The following is a 15,437-nucleotide window of genomic DNA, read 5'->3' as shown; positions in this document are numbered from 1 at the left end:
GGACAGAAAGATGAATTTCAGATCCTGTAACCAAGTCGACTCCAGAAGGATTCGAGTCGACTCCGATGCTTGCCGAGTCGACTCCCGACAGTTTCGAGTCGGCTCCAAGGAGTAACAGACAGAAAGACAGAGAAGTGTTTTCTGGACCCTGTTACCGAGTCGATTCCAGAAGAATTCGAGTCGACTCCAACATTTGGCGAGTCGACTCCTAAACAAGCAAGAGTCGACTCTCAGAGGAAAGCAGACTGAAAGGCAGAAAACCAAATAAAGTGACTCTGTGAATGAGCCGACTTCGAGAATACGAGAGTCGACCCCAAGTCAGTCGAGTCGACTCCAAGATAATCCGAGTCGACTCCGAGGCAGTTCAACTCAAAAGACAGAGGATCAGTTTTCGGGCTTTGAGAGCCGAGTCGACTCCAAGATGATCCGAGTCGACTCGAGAAAGAAATGTAGAAAAATAGATCTCTGGAATTTTGAGAACGAGTCATCTCCAACATGCCAAGTCATCTCCAGATCTTGGCGAGTCGACTCCAAGTTTGGCCAGAGTCGACTCCAGGACGGGACAGCACTTTAATTCAAATCCTGAACAGTGGGCGAGTCGTCTCCAGTAAAGTATGAGTCGACTCCAGCAACAGCCGAGTCGACTCCAGATCGAGCGAGTTGACTCCGACCCCAACGGATACATTGTCAGGAGGTGCAGACTGTGTAGAACGGCCACAAATCAGTGTCTAACGGCTATTTTTCAAGTGGGACTGTTTAAATAGCCAGATTGAACAGTAGTAGACATCAAGAGAGTTACTCCATCTGTGCATTAAGTATTTTCCATCTACCAAGAGTCTATTGAGATAAAAGACAAGCAAAAGAAGGAAGAAACGCATTCAATACATTCCTAGAAGTCTTCCCTTCCCATTCAAGGCTCTTCCTTTGACATCAGATCTCAAGTGCACTTAAAGAGGAAACTCAGAGTTCGAGAAGCCCCTTCTTTCTCTTCCAAAATCTGTTTGAGGGCTTCTAACTCTACTTTATTCATATTGATTAATATTTGCTTATAAAGAAGCTTTTCTTGTAACTTTTTCCAAACTGTTTTCTTACTTGATTCAATCAGATGATTGAATCAAGGGTTGTAAGGTTTGTTGGTGAGCCAAAATTAAAACTAACGGTGTAAGGGTTCGATTGTGATCCCGAAAAAATAATCGGGTGGTTCTAGTCGGTGAGCCTGTGAAAACCGACCGAGTTCGTTGTGATCTCGCGAAAACAGCAAGTTGGGTTGTGAACTTGTAAAACAACCGGCTGTATCTAAGGGATTATAGTGAACTCCCAAGTGAAGCTTGGGGAGTGGACGTAGGAGCAAGGGTTAGCTCTGAACCACTATAAATTGGTTTGTGTTTGTATTGGCTGCTGTCTCTCTCTCTCTTCTCATTCACTTCATCTAGTAACTTAACTAGTTTGCTTGCAATAGATTTAGTTAATTACTAATCATAGTTTTTAATTGGTCAAGAATTAATCCAAACCCAATTCACCCCCCCTCTTGGGTTGTCTTCTTGGGCAACAAGTGGTATCAGAGCCGGAGCTCTTATATTAAAAGAGTAAAAGATCAAAATGACAACCCCTTTTGGATCTTCTCTTAGTGAGGGGCAATCCACCAATAGGCCTCCATTCTTCAATGGAACTAACTACACCTATTGGAAGGCTAGAATGAGGATATTTATCCAAGCCCAAGACTATGATGTTTGGAGTATCATAGTTAATGGACCATATATTCCTTCTATCTGTGTAGATAACATTTCTATACCCAAGCTTGAAAAAGATTGGGATGATAGTGATAGAAGGAAGGCACAACTAAATGCCAAAGCAATGAATGTATTATTTTGTGCCTTAGACCCTAATGAATTCAATAAAATCTCTACTTGCAATTCTGCAAAAGAGATATGGGATAGACTTGAAGTGACCCACGAGGGGACGAATCAAGTCAAGGAATCCAAAATAAACATGCTAGTTCATAAGTATGAACTATTTAAAATGGAATATAATGAAACTATCACTTGCATGTTTACTAGATTTACTGATATTGTCAATGGCCTAAATAGCCTTGGAAAAAGTTATACTAACAGTGACCTTGTCAGGAAAGTTCTTCGATCTTTACCAAGGTCATGGGAAGCCAAGGTAACGACGATCCAAGAAGCCAAAGACTTGAACAAGCTGGCACTCGAAGAGCTCCTTGGATCTTTGATGACACATGAGCTCACAATGAAGCAACACAGTGAAGAAGAGTCCTCCCACAAAAAAAAGGTAATTGCCCTTAAGTCTACTTCTTCTAACGAGAATCCCTCTTGCAGTAGCAGCAGTGAAGAAGAAAACAATGAGGGAGATAAAGATGAGGCTCTTCTTGTGCGAAAGTTCAGAAGATTCATCAACCGAAAGAAGTCCTTTCATCAGAAGAGAGGTTCCTCAAGTTTCTACAACAAGGACAAAGGTAAGAAAAGGAAAAGTGAGGAAATCGGTTGCTATGAATGCAAGAAGCCGGAACATTTCAGAATCGACTGTCCCTTGCTGAAGAAGGGCAGCAAATACAAGAAGAAGAAAGCTCTTGTCTCCACCTTGACAGACTCCGATCAATCTTCATCATCATCGGATGAGGAGCAAGAGAAAAAAGCAAATTTTTGCTTCATAGCAAATGATAATGAGGTAATATCTGAAACACATTTAGATTTTATCTTTGATGAATTCTATGATGTTTTTAATGAACTAATGGATGAATATAAGACAATAAACCTTAAAAATAAAGAATTGAAACTAAGTAATCAATCTCACACTCATAAGTACGATAAATTAATTAAGGACAAGAATTCTATCATCAAAGAAAACTTAGAACTTAAAACAAGCAACCAATTGCTAACTCAAAAAACTAATACCTTAATTAAAGATAACGAAAGACTAACTAAGGATGTTTCAGAACTTAAAAATAGTAACCAAACTATAAAAGATAATCTTACAAAAGACTTAAACTTACTAAAAATAGAAAAACTGAAGTTAACAAAAGAACTTGAAAAATACAAACCTATTGTAGAAAAGTTTACATATAGTTCTGAATAATTGGAGATGATCCTTAATAATCAACGAGCTGTGTTTAATAGAGCTGGTTTAGGGTATAAGCCTAAGAATAAGCAAAAGTTTCTTAAATTTTTTTTTGTAAAAGCTGGGGAAAGTAAAACTAAAAATATAACCTATTTTTGCTGTGGAAAAGTAGGACATAAAGCTAATGTGTGTGACCGTAGGAAAATAGAAGTTAAAAAAAAAATTAAAAAGGTTTGGGTTCCAAAAGGAACCAACATTACTAATCTTGAAGGACCCAAGAAAACTTGGGTACCTAAAATTGTATGATTTCCTTGTGTAGGAGTGTCTTGCAGCCAAGATCGATAAAAACTGTTGGTACTTGGATAGTGGCTGCTCAAGACACATGACGGGTGACAAGGAGCAATTCTTCACCCTAGAGCCTAAAAAGGAAGGTGCTGTGACTTTTGGATACGATAACCAAGGTCACATCATTGGCATAGGTAAAGTACAAATCACCTCTTCAACCTTCGTTGATAATGTACGATTTGTAGATGGTCTTAAGCATAACTTACTTAGCATTAGTCAATTATGTGATAGAGGTTTTGATGTTCTGTTTAAGCCATCTCTATGCATCATAACCAACTCAATTGACAATAGCTTAGTATTCAAAGAAATAAGACGTGGCAATGTTTATGTAGTAGATCTTGAAGATCTCGCCAATAATAGCCGTTGCTTAGTAGCTAGTGATTCTAAAGTCAATGATGCAAGTTGGTTATGGCACCGTAAATTAGGTCATGCAAGTATGAATACAATATCAAAATTAGTTAAAAGAGATTCTGTGATTGGTTTGCCAAAACTAAAATTTGAGAAAAACAAAATTTGTGAAGCATGTCAATATGGCAAGCAATTTAGAAGTTTCTTTAAATCCATAAATTGTGTCTCTACTGCTAGACCCCTTGAACTACTTCATATGGATCTTTTTGGACCAACTAGAACCACAAGCCTTGGTGGAAATAAGTATGGTCTTGTCATTGTAGATGATTTTTCTAGATACACATGGGTCATGTTTTTAGCTCATAAAGATGAAGCATTTTCAGTATTTAAGAAATTTTATAAGGAAGTAACTAACTCAAGAAATGCTTCAGTTATAGCTATTAGGAGTGATCATGGAACAAAATTTGAAAATCATCTATTTGATGAATTCTGTAGTAAAAAGGGGATAACTCATAATTTCTCTGCACCTAGGACACCACAACAAAATGGAGTTGTGGAAAGAAAGAATAGAACCCTAGAAAAAATGGCTAGAACCATGTTGTGTGAAAGTAACCTTCCTAAGTATTTTTGGGGAGTAGCCATTAACACATCATGTCATATATTAAATAGAGTTTTATTGAGACCAATTATAAAGAAAACACCTTATGAACTTTGGAGAGATAGAAAGCCCAAAGTAAACTATTTTCATGTTTTTGGGTGTAGGTGTTTCATTCATAATAATGGCAAAGATAACTTAGGCAAATTTGATTCCAAATCTGATGAAGGTATCTTTTTGGGATATTCTACATCAAGTAAAGCTTATAGAGTCTTCAACAAAAGAACCCTTATTATTGAAGAGTCTATATATGTTGTTTTTGATGATACTAATGATGTCTCTTCTAGTAAGAGAGTAGCTCTTGATGATGATGCAGGGATACTTGAGGAAAAGATGAATGACATGATATTACAAGAAAATGAACCGAAACAGATTGGAGATACATCAACAAACCAAGAGGTAATTGTTGATCATGGGCTTACATGGGTGAGGGGACTCTCCACAGAATGGGGTTCCATAAAGTCGGAAATGTCTGGGTTAGGAAAACTTCTTCATCCACACCATCCGATCCTACCACTCATCACTCACCTAGTCCTGATCATGACCAGGACCACTACATAGCTCCTCCCAACTTTCCTTCCACATCTGGTCCATCATTCCCATCTACTTCTGCTGGACCATCTACAACTTCACCACCTCAGCAACCTTTCCGAAGTCCGGATCAGCACTGAGCAGCTCCGGGAGATGAGACAGGAGATTGTGAGGGAGCTGAGAGATGATTTGTTGAGAGAGCTCTGAGGTCCACTCAGTGCTCCCTCCTCTAATGTTGTTCCCTCCTTAGCAGCCGTGTCCAAGATGGTTGCAGACCTGAAGGAGGAAATCTACAACATCAGGAGCCTAGTCCAAGCTCAATACTGGAATATTAGCGACGTAAAGGATGACACGAGGAAGATGCGAGATAGCATCAGAAACGAGCTTGGTAGCCAAAGTCAGGGTGTAGAAAGGCTAGCAAATGCCTTGATCTCCAAACTTGACACCCTCCAAGAAAGTCTGACCCAGTTCACTTCGATATAGTCTAGGGCCACCTCGGAGATCATCGAACAACTAGGGAACGTCTCTGAGGGGCTAAGCATGGTCATCAAACATACTAGACTGAGTACGGGAGCCACATCCTCCACTACAAAGAAAATCTAGTGTATTTTTATTTGATTTTATGATGTACAGTCCCTTGAGGACTTTTTCTAATATGTAATCACACTTGTACTCAAATTTGAATTTAATACAATGAGTAGAAATTTTCTTTCAAAATTGTGCAATTTGAGTCTTATACTTTTCTGTGTTTTGTGCCTTTTTGCTATGATGACAAAAAGGGGAAGAAAATATGATGAATTGAAATGTAAAGAGAATCACTAAAAAGAAAATTCTTAAAGCAAAAAGTAATTTGCTCTTAATGGATTCGATACCTCGAGGCTCATTATCTCTCTGTTGGGGCTCCTCAAGGAGTAATCTCCAGAATCTATTCAAGGGATATTCGGAGATTAGTTGAATCATACTCAAAAACAAATTGACAGATTTTCCCTCTGAAAGTAAGAATTTAAATAGATCAAGACATTAAAAGAAAATTCAGAGAACCTAAACAAAACTGAATGCATATGTTGAGGGGAAGAATTTGAAATCTTAAGAAAGCAAATTCATTAAACACATATAAGCCAAACAATTGATTGCATGATATGAAGGCTTATATAATTCCAAATGAAAGGGGGAGCTTTAATTTCAGAATTTACTGATTCATACCTTTCAATTTTGGATAAATTAAATGACTAGACATTTGACTTCATTTCAAAACTTTACTATAAATCTCCTTTTGGTTGAGCAATTTACTTTACAAATACTCAATGTTTTGTCATCATCAAAAAGAGGGAGATTGTGGAGTGATTGGTTATACCCCTATTTGATTTTGATGAGCTCAAAGCATTTGAGTATATTTCATGTTGTACTAATGAATTCAATCTAGTGTTTTAGGCAAATATATGTGAATTTATCTTTAAGAGCATCAAGCTTTTGTTCCAAGTCATTTGGCTAAGTATTGAACTAAATTAAGCCAAAGTCTGAAGCTCGAGTCGACTTTGATACACTACGAGTCGACTCCGACCGAGAACAGACAAAAGGACAGAAAGATGAATTTCAGACCCTGTAACCGAGTCGACTCCAGAAGGATTCGAGTCGACTCCGATGCTTGCCGAGTCGACTTCCGACAGTTTCGAGTCGACTCCAAGGAGTAACAGATAGAAAGACAGAGAAGTATTTTCTGGACCCTGTTACCGAGTCGACTCCAGAAGAATTCGAGTCGACTCCAACGTTTGGCGAGTCGACTCCTAAACAAGCAAGAGTCGACTCTCAGAGGAAAGCAGACTGAAAGGCAAAAAACCAAACAAAGTAACTCTGTGAACGAGTCGACTCCGAGAATACGAGAGTCGACCCCAAGTCAGCCGAGTCGACTCCAAGATAATCCGAGTCGACTCCGAGGCAGTTCAACTCAAAAGACAGCGGATCAGTTTTCGGGCTCTAAGAGCCGAATCGACTCCAAGATGATCCGAGTCGACTCGAGAAAGAAACGCAGAAAAATAGATCTCTAGAATTCTGAGAACGAGTTGTCTCCAACATGCCAAATCATCTCCAGATCTTGGCGAGTCGACTCCAGGTTTGGCCCGAGTCGACCTCAGGATGGGACAGCACTTTAATTCAAATTCTGAACAGTGGGCGAGTCGTCTCCAGTAAAGCATGAGTCGACTCCAGAAACAGCCGAGTCGACTCCAGATCGAGCGAGTCGACTCCGACCCCAACGGATACATTGTCAGGAGGTGCAGACTGTGCATAATGGCCACAAATCAGTGTCTAACGGCTATTTTTCAAGTGGGACTGTTTAAATAGCCAGATTGAACAGTAGTAGACATCAAGAGAGTTACTCCATCTATGAATTAAGTGTTTTCCATCTACCAAGAGTCTATTGAGACAAAAGACAAGCAAAAGAAGGAAGAAACATATTCAATACATTTCTAGAAGTCTTTCCTTCGCATTCAAGGCTCTTCCTTTGACATCAGATCTCAAGTGCACTTAAAGAGGAGACTCAGAGTTCGAGAAGCCCCTTCTTCCTCTTCCAAAATCTGTTTGAGGGCTTCTAACTCTACTCTATTCATATTGATTAATATTTGCTTATAAAGAAGCTTTCCTTGTAACTTTTTCCAAACTGTTTTCTTACTTGATTCAATCAGGGGATTGAATCAAGGGTTGTAAGGTTTGTTGGTGAGCCGAAGTTAAAACCAACGGTGTAAGGGTTCGATTGTGATCCCGGAAAAACAATCGGATGGTTCTAGTCGGTGAGTCTGTAAAAACCGACCGAGTTCGTTGTGATCTCGCAAAAACAACAAGTTGGGTTGTGAACTTGTAAAACAACCGGCTGTAATTCAAGGGATTATAGTGAACTCCCAAGTGAAGCTTGGGGAGTGGACGTAGGAGCAAGGGTTAGCTCCGAACCACTATAAATTGGTTTGTATTTGTATTGGCTATTGTCTCTCTCTCTCTCTTCATTCACTTCATCTAGTAACTTAACTAGTTTGCTTGCAATAGATTTAGTTAATTACTAATCATAGTTTTTAATTGGTTGAGAATTAATCCAAACCCAATTCACCCTCCCTCTTGGGTTGTCTTCTTGGGCAACAATCACTACCCTGGTGTATGGGAAAGACACCCTGAATTATGAAGAGGTGATTGGTGTTTTTCGATCTAATGAGCAAAGAGAGAAGATTTGCACGGAGAGTTCTAACTCAGAGGTTCTTGCTGTTAATGAGAGGCAAAGGAGGCCTCGGAAAAGGGTTAGAGAGAAGTCCAAGGGCAGATCTAAGTCTTGGGGCAAGCAGAAGGCTTGGAAGTGCTACAAGTGTCATCAGATTGGACACATAAGGAGAAATTATCCTTTGCTGAAATCTAAGAAGGAAAAGAACTCTTCCAAGGGTGGTTCGGCCAGTCATGGTGGTGCTCTTACATCTGAAAACAGTGGAGATGATATCCTGATTGTTTCAGATGGTCACATGAAGAAAAACAGTTGGTGGACATTAGATTCCGCATGTTCGCATCACTACACTTCATATCGAGAGTGGTTTGATACCTATGAGAAAACCGATGGAAGGAGTGTGAGTTTAGGTAATGATCATCCTTGCAAGGTTGCTGGGGTAGGCACCATTAAGGTGAGGATTTATGATGGAGTCACTAGAACATTGATGAATGTCAAGCATGTCCCGGAGTTGAAGAAGAATCTGATTTCATTGGGCTACTTGGAGAAGCACAAGTGTGCTTTTGGTAACCAACCGGGCAGCGGCTGTTTGAGGATCACCAAGGGAGCATTGGTGTGATGAAGGGCAGAAGGATGGCCAATAATTTCTATAAGATGGAAGGATCGGTGGTGACAGATGGTGTAGAGGTGTTGGCGGCAGCACAGGAGAAGCAGTTGGTCTACAAACTGTGGCACTATCGGATGGGTCACATGAGCGACAGGGGGCTCACAGAACTCGAGAAGAGAGATCTGATTCCAATAGTTGAAAAGGAAGGGAATGACATATGTGAGCCTTGCATTTATGGCAAACAGCATAGGATAAAGTTTGCCAACAGTTTCAAGTGGAGTGAAGGTGATCTGCAGCTAGTTCATTCGGATATTTGGGGACCAGCGCCTGTTTCAACTAGAGGTGGAGCAAGGTATTTTTTGACCTTTATTGATGACTTCTTCAAGAAGGTATGGGTCTATCTGATTAGAAAAAAATCAGAGGTGTTTGCTCGATTTAAATCCTGGAGGGCTGAAGTTGAAAAGAAAATAGGATAGTCAGTGAGGTGCCTGAGGTCTGACAAATAGAGGGGAGTACACAAACTCTGAGTTCAAAAGGTACTATGAGGAGCATGGCATCAAACGCAATCTCACAGTAAGGATGACTCCCCAACAGAATGGTGTGGCCGAGAGGATGAATCATACATTGACAGAGAAGGCTAGGAGTTTGAGGCTGCACACATCACTTCCCAAATTTTATTTGGGATGATGCGATAAATTTCTCTTGTTTTCTTATTAACAGGTCCCCCAATAGAAAACTTGATGGAGGCATTCAGAGGAGATCTGGAGTAGGAAGAAGGTGGAGCTTGGCCACCTAAAGGTATTCGGTTGCCCGGCCTATGCATTAGTGGAGGCAACCGAAAGAAGCAAACTTGATCTGAAATTGCAGAAGATGGTCTTCATCGGATATCCACAAGGGATCAAGGGTTATTTGCTGTGGGATCCTCATTCACAGAAGTCCATCATCAGTAGGAATGTTATTTTTTATGAAGAGAGCATCTTGAAGAGGTCGGGAGTATATGATGAAGCGTAAAAGGATGGACAGGGCAGCAGTGGACAACACTCACTAGCAGATGATATTCCTTCAAATTCTACCTCGAAACATGTTTCTTTTGAGATGGAATTTGGTAGGCATGTGAGGACCAGCTAGGAGGGCCATCAATCCAGGAAGAGGTGCAGGTAGAGCGACAGAGTTCCGGTTTGAGGGACCTTGTCAGGGATGCTGCACCGTACAGGCAAAAGTGCATCATCTTTAAGCCTATATGGTAGGATTGATGAGACCATCTCCTATGCTCTCATCACTGCCAATGGAGATCCAGAGATATTTGAAGATGCCATGGAGAGTTCAGAAAGGGAGTCATGGATTCAAGCCATGATGGAAGAGATGCAGTCTCTTGAGAAGAACAGGACGTGGCAGCTTGTGGATCTACCGAAAGGTGCTCGGTCCATTGGTTTTAAATGAGTTTTCATAAAGAAAGAGGTGCCTTCAGAGCAAGGTGGAGTTAGGTACAAGGCAAGGCTAGTAGCCAAGGGGTATTCACAGAGAGAGGGAGTGGACTACACAGAGGTATTCTCTCCGGTAGTGTGACATACTTCAATTCGGTGTTGCTATCTTTGGTAGCACAGTATGATATGGAATTGGAGCAGATGGATGTGAAGATGACATTCTTACATGGGAGCCTAGAGGAGACGATATACATGCAGCAACCAGCTGGTTTCAGACAGCCGAAGTTAGAAGAAAAGGTGTGTCTACTAAAAAGATCTCTCTACGGTTTGAAGCAGTCACCCCGACAGTGGTACAAGAGGTTTGATATCTTTATTCTTAGTCTTGGATTTTCCAGATGTAAGCATGATAATTGTGTCCATGTGAAGGATGTGGATGAGAAGAATGCTCTATATTCGCTTCTATATGTGGATGATATGCTCATTGCCAGCAGGAGTATTAATGTAGTGAATGAGTTGAAATTAGTATTGTCTGCTGAATTTGAGATGAAGGATTTGGGTCCTTCCAAGAAAATTTTTGGAATGGAGATTTGCAGAGATAGAAGCAAGGGTGTCCTCCACTTGTCATTGGGAGGATACATTCAGAAGGTCATGATTAGGTTTGGGATGGATAAAGCCAAACCAGTTGGAACACCGCTTGCAAGCCACATGTCTCTTTCGAAGTTGCAGTCCTTCCAGATAGATGAAGAGAAAGAGTACATAGATAGAGTTCCATATGCTAGTACCGTGGGCAGCGTGAATATGCTATGGTGTGTTGTAGGCCAAACATAACACATGCAGTGAGCCCAGTGAGTAAGTACATGGCAAACCCGAGGAATGAGCACTGGCAGGCACTGAAGTGGATTTTTCGGGATTTACAAGGAACTCATAAGCTTGGTCTGACTTTTGAGCAGCAAGATGGATATGGGAGGAACTCCAATGCCTCATGGGAGTTTTCAGATCCATTGGAAGGGTTTGTGGATGCAAATTTTGCAGGTGATTTGGATACGAGGAGGTCCAATATAGGTTATGTGTTCAGCATGTTTAGTAGACCGATTTCGTGGAGATCAACCCTTCAACCTATCACGGCCTTGTCCACCACAGAGGCCGAGTATATAGGGATCACAGAGGCTGCCAAGGAGGCTCTTTGGTTGAAGAGACTCATTCAGGAGATGGGGGTAAAGTAGAGTACAGTGGTGCTATACAGCGACAGTCAGAGTGCTCTACAATTGATTTAGAATCTAGTCTATCATGCTCGCACAAAGCATATAGACGTGAGGTACCACAGGATCAGAGAGTTAGTGGAGGATGGTGAAGTGATGCTGGTGAAAGTTCATACAAAGAAGAACCAGTCGGATGCACTTACGAAGATTCTTCCACGGAATAGTTTTCTCTCTTGTGTGGGGTTGATGGGGTCAACGAACCAAGTGGAGCTTGCAGAGGCTTTGGAGCACCAAGGTAGAGATTGTGGGCACAAGTGTAGTGCATCCAAAGCAAGGAATGCAAAAAACTACAGTGGAAATAGTGTAAGGGTCTACTCATGCTGTTAAAGAGTCGACCCTTGCTCTCTCATGCTGTTAAAGAGTCGACCCTTGAAGAGCAAGGGTCGACTCATACTGTCAAAGGGATCGGCAATGGTCGACTCATGCTGTTAAAGAGTCGCCCCAGGCCTGTTTCAGATTTGGGTAGAGACGGAATTTAGTCTTCTACCTGCTTGAGACTTGTTGTCGGCTTTCTTCTTGTAGACCTTAGGATGACTTAAACAGGGTGTCGTTGTCAAAATCTTAACCAACAAATAAATATGTTTTTATTACTCTTACCATCCTCTATTTGATGAATAGTGGTTGTAGGAGGTCGATCCACAGGGAGGCAATTGGAGCATACAAATAAAGAATAGAAACTCCATTAAGATTCATGGCAATATATATATTTTTTTCTTTTTAAAACAATTTCTTGAGGATATTTAATCTCTAAACCAAAGCTAGTTTTCTATTCAAAAATAAACAAAGGGAAGAAAGAAAACTTTTGCAATTAAAATAAGAATTCCAGAATGCATAAAATAAATTGCAGAATATTAAATTAAAACTTAGACATGGAGTGCATAAAAGACAAATTAATAGATTGCATAAAAAGTAGAAATTAAACTGAACCTAGAACACGGATTGTATGAAAGAAAATTGATGGATTTCATAAAAAAATGATTACAAAAATAAAAATGGAGATTGGAAGCCTAATGCCTCTTCTCTTCTGCAAATAAAATGACAAAGAAAGAAAAAAAATAATTTCATTGTTTCTCTCCCTTTCTCTCCCACGGTGGAACTCTCTTTTTTTTCTTTTCTTTTCTCCAAAATAGAGCACTTTCCCTGCTCCGTTCCTCTTTTCTTTTTCTTTTGAACCCGAGCTATGTTCGTCCACCTCCTCGCTCTTTTCCCCGTTCTTTGGCCCAACCAAGAACCTCTCCTCCCCGTCCCCTCTTCCCTAGCCAATGGCCTCTTTATATAGCCAACTCTCATCCAGTGATGGTATGGGATCCCTTCCCACAGTAGGTTAGTCGGGTACAGTATCGAGCAGAGTTTCTATTAGCAGCTTGTGCCGCGGTTCACAAGTTACTATTAAAAACTTGTCAATTACTATATCCAACCAACCAACCAATAAAAATTAACACATCCTAAACCTGTCAGTTTAATTAATTTAACTCACTTTAATCATAACTAAAAGCAACCCAAGCTTTCATTTATAACTTAAAGTCTACTAGACATAGCTCAAAATATAACAAAGTTTACATCTGTCTCAAGTTACTTTACATTCACACCCCACCTATATGCATAATACAAAGGTTTTTCTTTTCACTCGGAGGGGCATGGCCAACCTTCTATGACAAACTTCTAGGATGATGCTGATGCGGTACCTTTATAATGTTATGACTCTCGATCTGCAAAAATTTACAGAAAAAGAGAGGAATGAGACCTAAGTCCCAGTAAGTGGATAATCTGTTAACCATGAGGAAATAAGAGGTTTCAGCTGTGATACTTATTTACAAACATTAAATATAACATGTTTATGCCACATATGAAACTTTTGCATTTGATTTTAAAGCACTTAGATTTCAACCCCATAAGAAATCTATTGTTTGCCAATAGTACTACAACTAGTAGGAAATAAAGCTGTTGTTTTAAAATAAAGCATTAATAAAATCGCCTTGCTCAAGTCATTTTTCTGGACCGTAGAGTCCACTTTCCTTCCTTGAGGAATTTGATACATAGAACATTCACATAGGTTCTAAAATCATTATGCTTAAAAATAATACATTTATTGCTCAGTCATATGTATACATAGCTTAAATATTGAAAATCATGGCTCCCGCGAGCCCTACTGCCGGCCACTCGCATGAGGCACCATTCTCATGTGTAGCCCGACAGTCCTATGCATGGTGCTACTACTACGCCCTCCCGGCATCCCAACTCTGCCCCACTGGCACATATCATTACTACGCCCTCCCGGCATCCCATTTCTGCCCTACAGGGCACATATCATAGCTACGCCCTCCCGGCGTCCCATCTCTGCCCTACTGGGCACATATCATAAACTCTAATGTGATGTATCCAAGGTAAAGTGCAAATATTAGTTACTGTAACAAGGTTGGAGTCGACTCTAGAGTACAGGGGCCGACTCCAGAATAGCTTGGAGTCAAACTAAAATGACTCTCTTGGCCGTGATAAGGGGTTTTAAGTGGTTCAGTCACTTTGGGTTAATCCATTCCCAAACAAGTTCATAAACTTATGAATCAACAAACATGAATTTAAAGTATTTTCAAGCATAGCATATATTTTCCAAATTAGATCATTTATCCACTGATAAAAAGCAATTTAATCATGAGAATTAATACTTCTTATTTTCATTATATAGCATATTCATTCTGAATTTGGAGACATCATTTATTTCTCTAGAATTATAAAATAAACTACCATAGTTAAGAAGAAAACCACTCACCTTGTGATGGCTAATGCACCACCCTAGTGCTTGATACTCCCGGCACACTTCCGGGACTCTCTTCTCCTCCTAAACAATTAAAAGAGTCGGTCAAAATTATAACCTATATGATGCAACATGATTATGCATGTTCCAAAAAGAAATCCAACACCCTTATCTCAACTTTCTGATTTTTACCTTGCTTGTCTTGTTTTAGGATCAATAAAACCTCTCAAATCTCAAAGGTTTCCAAGCTTTTATCTCCCTCTTTGATACCCTGGGTTAGGGCTAGAAAACCTTCTATATCATCTATAAATTTTCAGCTGCCAAACAACTACTTAACATCAAAAATAAATCAGAATTCAATTTCCCTGTTTTCAAATTGTTTGTTCTATTTTCGAGCCAATTAAACCTCTTAACACCCGGAGGTTCTTAAACAATCAATTCCACCTATTAGGCTCTGTGTTAGGACTAGGAAATCCCTAACACAACCTACAAACTTTCAGCTTTAAATAACAATTTAATCACCTAAAACACAAAGAAATCCCATCGCTTCATTCTGCAGAATTTCAGACTGCTTTCAACAACTTCGGAAGCATAGTTCAAATCCTTTTTCATACCTAAAAATTCATCTAAAATAACTAAAATCTTCCTTTATCACCCTCCTACGTGGGACTACAATTAGAATCACTAAAAAGTTTGGAAAACTCACCTGAAATTCGCTGGGAAGCCTGGGTGCACCAGAATTTCTGTATTTCTGTTCTGCAGCCCAACAGCAAGTTGCTCTTCCTATTTACTTTAAACCTTCTTCCACAAATTCTTTGGATTCCCCAAGTATCTCTTTCTCTTCCCTAGCTTCCTCTCTCCCTCCCTGGAGCTTTTCCTGGCCTGATTTGGGCTGGCACCTACAACCAACAACTAAACTTCTCCTAACGGTTGAACAGCAGCAGCACAAGTTGCTGCCTGCTGAAAACATGCTAGACACCCCCCCTCTTGACACGTTAGCTTCCCAGATACCTAACGTGTCAAAAGAGTGGTTTCCAGGGGGTTTTAAAAAACTAGGTTTCAGGCCACATCATGCTTCCTACTTTTTACTGAAATTTTGGACAAATCTAGGTCTGCAGTTTTCTGTAATGACAGGCTTCCGAGGGACTCACTTAACTTGTTTTGTTCCAGGCTGTAGGCTAATCCGTTTGAGCAGAAATTTCAACAGTAAATCCCTCACTCAATGTAGATTATGTGTTTAAA

General features: G+C 40.1%; 1 long non-coding RNA gene and 1 pseudogene across 1 annotated transcript; one reads left to right on the top strand and one right to left on the bottom strand.

The window, feature by feature from the left end:
• The first annotated feature begins 11,041 nt into the window (after positions 1-11,041).
• Positions 11,042-11,407, top strand: LOC149767934 (secreted RxLR effector protein 161 pseudogene; annotated as a pseudogene).
• Positions 11,408-12,323: 916 nt separating this feature from the next.
• Positions 12,324-15,181, bottom strand: LOC149767933 (uncharacterized). Its single transcript, XR_016399791.1, has 3 exons — positions 14,902-15,181; positions 14,211-14,279; positions 12,324-13,152 (listed from the first exon to the last, which is right to left on the bottom strand). It is a non-coding gene; the product is annotated as an uncharacterized LOC149767933 (long non-coding RNA).
• Between the last annotated feature and the right edge of the window lie 256 nt (positions 15,182-15,437).

This window comes from Phoenix dactylifera, chromosome 3 (assembly GCF_051530095.1).
Source record: "Phoenix dactylifera cultivar Ajwa chromosome 3, Ajwa_hap1_PhDact_Kaust_v1.1, whole genome shotgun sequence".
NCBI classification, from domain to species: Eukaryota; Viridiplantae; Streptophyta; class Magnoliopsida; order Arecales; family Arecaceae; genus Phoenix; species Phoenix dactylifera.
Note: the sequence above shows the minus strand (reverse complement) of the source record. Positions and strands in the feature narration are given on the sequence as shown.